The sequence below is a fragment of the Rana temporaria genome, chromosome 8 (genome assembly GCF_905171775.1).
Source record: "Rana temporaria chromosome 8, aRanTem1.1, whole genome shotgun sequence".
In the NCBI taxonomy this organism is placed as follows: domain Eukaryota; kingdom Metazoa; phylum Chordata; class Amphibia; order Anura; family Ranidae; genus Rana; species Rana temporaria.
The window spans coordinates 158,717,224-158,723,247 of record NC_053496.1 but is presented as its reverse complement, the minus strand read 5'-3'; the positions used below and the strand labels follow the sequence as shown (position 1 = coordinate 158,723,247).

General features: G+C 47.7%; 1 protein-coding gene across 1 annotated transcript in view; it reads right to left on the bottom strand.

The window, feature by feature from the left end:
* Positions 1-32, bottom strand: part of SSH3 (slingshot protein phosphatase 3) — a 99,146-nt gene extending 99,114 nt beyond the window's left edge. The window contains exon 1 of the mRNA XM_040321013.1: positions 1-32. This exon is cut by the window's left edge and continues 141 nt beyond it. The gene's annotated coding sequence lies outside the window, so the exon portion shown is untranslated.
* Positions 33-6,024: the final 5,992 nt, after the last annotated feature.

Below are 6,024 nucleotides of genomic sequence, written 5' to 3'. Positions count from 1 at the left end.
CCTGCAAGTCAATGAGGAAGAGAGAAGAGGACAGCCCCTTGAAGGAGGAGCGGGAGGGGTCGGAGAGGTATGTGAGGGGGAAGAGAGGAGAAAGTGACATGGCCCTACAAGGAGGGAAGAACCGGGGCCGGGGGAGGACTGAGGGGAGGAGGGGTCATTGTCACACACACAGCACTGTATATTATCCGAGCAGTCAGTCCTAGGGACAGTATGAGGAAGGAGGCGCGGGAACACAGCTCTGTGAGGTGATTGTAGGGAGAGGTCACGTGACAGGTCTGGGGTTCTGATTGGTCATCTCTAGGGCCCCATTCACACCTTCAGGTCGCGCTAACGCAACTTCTGTTGCGCTTTTTTTGGCCTGTTTTTCATACCACAGCTTAGAGAAGTTCATTAAAGTGGAGGTTCACCCCAAAAAACAAGTATATAACATTACATTCTGTATACCTCAAACATGTACAGTATGCTGTTTGTTTGTTTTTTGGGGGTGTACATACAGTATTATCGCTATTTTTCACCTGGCTTCCGGGTACTAGCTCCTATGCAGTGGCGCAATGTCCTCTGGCACATCACGAGTTTCCGTAACTAGCCGAACTGCGAGTCAGCTCTATACGGCGCCTGCGCAGTCAGCTCTACATGGCTCCTAGTCGGTGCGCATAGAGTTGACGCATAGAGCGGACGATAATACCGTTTGTACACCTCCAAAAATAAAACAAACAGCATACTGTACATGTATGAGGTATACAGAATGTAATGTTATATACTTGTTTTTTGGGTGGGCCGGAAAATGCACGGCAAACGCAGCATATAACGCCGCCGTACGCACAACAAACGCAGCGTGTAGCTCCACCATATGCACAACAAACACAGCGTGTAACTCCGTCACATGTACAACAAATGCAGCGTGCAACTCCGCCATATGCACAACAAACGCTGCGTGTAACTCCGCCATATGCACAACAAATGCTGCGTGTAACTCCGTCACATGTACAACAAATGCAGCGTGCAACTCCGTCACATGCACAACAAACGCTGCGTGTAACTCCGCCATATGCACAACAAATGCTGCGTGTAACTCCGTCACATGTACAACAAATGCAGCGTGCAACTCCGTCACATGCACAACAAACGCAGCTTCTAACTCCGCCATATGTACAACAAACGCTGCGTGTAACTCCGCCATATGCACAACAAACGCAGCGTGCAACTCTGTCACATGCACAACAAACGCAGCGTTTAACTCCGCCATATGCACAACAAACGCAGCGTGTAACTCCGCCATATGCACAACAAACGCTGCGTGTAACTCCGCCATATGCACAACAAACGCAGCGTGTAACTCCGCCATATGCACAACAAACGCTGCGTGTAACTCCGCCATATGCACAACAAACGCTGCGTGTAACTCCGTCACATGCACAACAAACGCAGCGTGTAACTCCGCCATATGCACAACAAACGCTGCGTGTAACTCCGCCATATGCACAACAAACGCAGCGTGTAACTCCGCCATATGCACAACAAACGCTGCGTGTAACTCCGTCACATGCACAACAAACACAGCGTGTAACTCCGTCACATGCAGAACAAACGCAGCGTGCAACTCCGTCACATGCACAACAAACGCAGTGCAACTCCGCCATATGCACAACAAACGCAGCGTGTAACTCCGTCATATGCACAACAAACGCAGCGTGTAACTCCGTCACATGCACAACAAATGCTGCGTGTAACTCCGCCATATACACAACAAACGCTGCGTGTAATTCCGTCACATGCACAACAAACGCAGCGTGTAACTCCGCCATATGCACAACAAACGCTGCGTGTAACTCCGCCATACGCAGACAAATGCAGTGTGTAACTCCGCCATACGCAGACAAATGCAGCGTGTAACTCCGCCATACGCAGCGCGTAAATCCGCCATATGCACAACAAACGCAGCACATAACTCCCCTGTATGCAAGACAAATGCATTGTGTAACTCCGCCATATGCAAGACAAATGCATTGTGTAACTCCGCCATATGCAGGACAAACAGGACGGTAAAACTAGAAGGTTTTCAGCAGGACCAGTGCGCGGTGAAACACGTAATGATGTTGTGTGTGGGTCCTCTCTGTGTCCATTTGAGAGTCTATGTTAGAAAGAGCCCCCATCAGTGCCCATCAGCTCAGCCTCACCAGTGCCACTCATTGTATCCTCACCAGTACCTATCAGCGCATCCTCACCAATGCCCATCAATGTAGCCTCACTAGTGCCCAACTATGCAGCCTCACCTGTGCCCATAAGCTCAGCCTGACCAGTGCCCAATCAGCACAGCCTGATCAGTACCCATCAGCATAGCCTGATCAGTGCCCATCAATGCAGCCTCACCTGTGCCCGTCAATGTAGCCTAACCTGTGCCCGTCAGCGTAACCTGACCAGTGCCCATCAATGCAGCCTCACCTGTGCCCATCAGTGCAGCCTGATCATTGCCCATCAATGCTTCACCAGAGCCTATCAGAGAGAGGAGAGGAAGAGGAGAGCCGGCCAGATCATCACACAGAGCTGATCTCGCCTGAGATCGAGGTTAGTTTTCGACCGCAGTGACAAAAATTTGAAAGAAGCGACATGCTTGAAAAGCGTTCCCAGCACATTCCCAGTGGTGTCAGACATCCGCTCCATTTGGGCTCCAGCTTCCATCCCTGGCCGTGTTGTCTTCCCTGCAGCAGCGGCTTCAACATGGAATTCCACTGCAGCTCCGGGCTTCGGAGGCAGCAGCTTTGACTTTTGCTCCTCTTTTGTGAGTGCGTTTTTAACCATTAATAAATACTGTTCACTTTGTGCATTACACTATGGAGGTTACGCTTGTCTTTCCCTTTTGTTTTAGGCCTGAATCACACTAGTGCGGTGCGAATGTCAGCTCTCTTATCTCTGCAGAGAGATAAGAGAAGTGTTCAGCAGATTAGCAACGTTTTATATGCGAATTTGGAGACCTGGGAGAAGTTCCAGGTGAGAGGAGAGTGGGGGAGAAGTGTATTGAGCTGAATGAGAGAAATTCCTGAAGAGAACTGAACACATCTGCGAATTAGTTGCGTACCCATAGAAGATAATGGGACTGAATTCGCACCTGAGCCGCACCGCAAGACATAAAAACCGCACACGGTTTGGAGGCAATGCGCAGTGCGGATGCATCGCACATATGTGAACCAGCCTCATTGAAAACAATGTATTTTGAAATGTCCTGCGAATTAGATGCAGTTTAAGCCGCACTCAATTCGCATAGGTGTGAACCTGGCCTTAAAAGCAAACTAATGGCAGGAATACGGGGTAAGAAAAATTTACGAAAAATGTTGTTTACCGAATGATCGACCGATTTTTCTCTTCGTTGATGACCAGAGTGATATTGATATTGTGAACAAAAAATACTGGTTGAACAACACGGAAACATGTTGCCGTATCACATGTGAAAATTTTATTTTCTATGCAGCGGTATGAAGGTTGTCTGAAAAAAATCTATCAAGCGATAAAACGCACGAGTGGAAATTGAAGGTGACCCGAATGTTTATCACCTCATCCTCAGGTAGTCTGTAGTCATCTCGATTATTATCCTTTAATTTCCCTAATTACCGTAGCTTGATATGTGAATATTGGTCCCGTTTCTGCAGCCACTGTTTGGTCCAAATTCTTCTTGGGCCAGATTCACAAAGAGATACGACGGTGTATCTACAGATACACCATCGTATCTCTGACGTAAACTGGTCCTATCTATGCGCCTGATTCATAGAATCAGATACGCATAGATAGGGCTAAGATCCGACAGTGTTACAATGTGTTACACTGTCGGATCTTTTTTTCAATTTAAAAATGGCGCCGGGGGCGTTCCCGCTGATTTACGATAAATAATATGTAAATCAGCGAGATACGCAAATTCACGAACGTACGCGGACCCGTCGCAGTGTTCTTACGTCGTTTCCGTAGCGGTTTTCCGTCGTATACTTACCCCTTCTTTTATCAGGCGCAGCCAATGTTAAGCATAGCCGACGTTCCCGCGTCGAATTTAAATTTTTTAACGTCGTTTGCGTAAGTCGTTCTCGAATACGGACGGACGTCGTTTACGTAAGCGTCGCAACCACTGACGTCCTAGCGACGTCAGTGGGAGCAATGCACGCCGGGAAATTTCGCGGACGGCGCCTGCGCATTTAAATCGGCGCCTGATTTAAATAGTACACTCCCCTAGCCGCGGATTTTGAATTCCGCCGGGGGAGTTAGGATCCGCCGTCGCAAGTTTGGAGGTAAGTTGTTTGTGAATTAGCCACTTGCCTCCTAAACTTGCGGGAGCGGATCTTAATTCACGTAGAACGAGCGGATCTATAGATCCGCTGCGCTACGTGAATCTGGCCCCTTGTGTGTGTCGTTTTCTTTTGTCGATATGTTTGGATAGCTAAAACCCCCACGTGTAATGATGGCAATTTTTTAACTCTGAAGCCGCGTACACACGACCGTTTTTCATGACGTGAATGACTAGTGTGTAGGCTCCAGAGCATTTTTCATGACGTGAAAAATGGGCATTAAAAATTTAGAATATGCTCTATTTTTCATGACGTGAAAAATGGGCATTAAAAATTTAGAATATGCTCTATTTTTCACGTTGTCGTTTTTCACATCGTGAAAAATGGTCATGTGTAGGCTTTAACGACGTGAAAAAAAACATGCATGCTCAGAAGCAAGTTATGAGACGGTAGCGCTCGTTCTGGTAAAACTACCGTTCGTAATGGAGATAGCACATTCATCACGCTGTAACAGACTGAAAAGCACGAAGACTGAAAAGCGCAAATCGTCTCTCACCATCCTGTTTAGAGATGATCGCCGTGCGACGGATGGGAAGCATAGAGATGACTGGTGACCAGATTGTCAGTTAAAGCGACGCAGTGCCAAAAGCTGAAATTTCGCCTGGGCAGGAAGGGGGTATATGTGCCCAGTAAGTAAGTGGTTTATTGTCCCTTCATGAAGAAACAAAGAACGTACGTACATCCTTCCTCTTCAGAGTCTGCAAAGTATCTAATATCTCTGATTAACGGGTTCCAATGCCAGTCCCTGTAACAATGTTTTTTTTGTTGCCTTCCTCTGGACCAACTGTGGGTATAGAATTGGGTATATGGGATTGTACGATGTTTTTTATTTGATTTAAAAAAAAATTATGATTGAACTGGATGGACTTTTTTTCAACCTGACTAACTACGTAACTATCTAACAAAGTGCATTGAGGCCGGGGTCACACTGGTACGACAAACGCTCCACCATTGGGAGCTCATGTCGCATGACGTATGAAAATCAATGTTTCCCTATGGGAGCCGTCTTAACTGGTCAGACACAAGTCGGTCCGACTTTAACCACTTGCCGACCGCTATACGACTATATACGGCGGCACTTTAAAGATGGATATCTCGGTAACGGCAGCAGCTGCTGCCACAACCGAGGTATCCATCTTTAGTGTGAGCGATCCTGTAAAACAGGGATATTCAATTAGCGGACCTCCTGCTGTTGCAGAACTACAAGTCCCATGAGGCATAGCAAGACTCTGACAGCCACAAGCATGACACCCAGAGACAGAGGCATGATGGGACTTGTAGTTTTGCAACAGCTGGAGGTCCGCTAATTGCATATCCCCGCTGTAAAAGATAACGGTGGTCTCCGCGGCGGATTCGCCGCGAGATCACCGTTATCGGCGGCGGCCCCCCCTCCCGCCGCTCTCCCGTGCCCTCCGCCGCTTACCGGTGCCGTCAGTAGCGGCGGAGGTGATCGGGTGCTTCAGCCTGCTCTGTGGGAATACGAGTGAGGGCAAGATGGCCCCCACCTGTCCCCATAGCATTGCTGGGCGGAAGTGATGTTAAAACGTCAGTCCCGCCCAGCGTCTTAAAGAGACATTTTTTTGTTGTCATTTTTTCAAACGACAAAATTTACATTTTTTTTTTTTTTTTGCTTTTAAGTCTAAATATGAGATCTGAGGTCTTTTTGACCCCAGATCTCATATTTAAGAGGACCTGT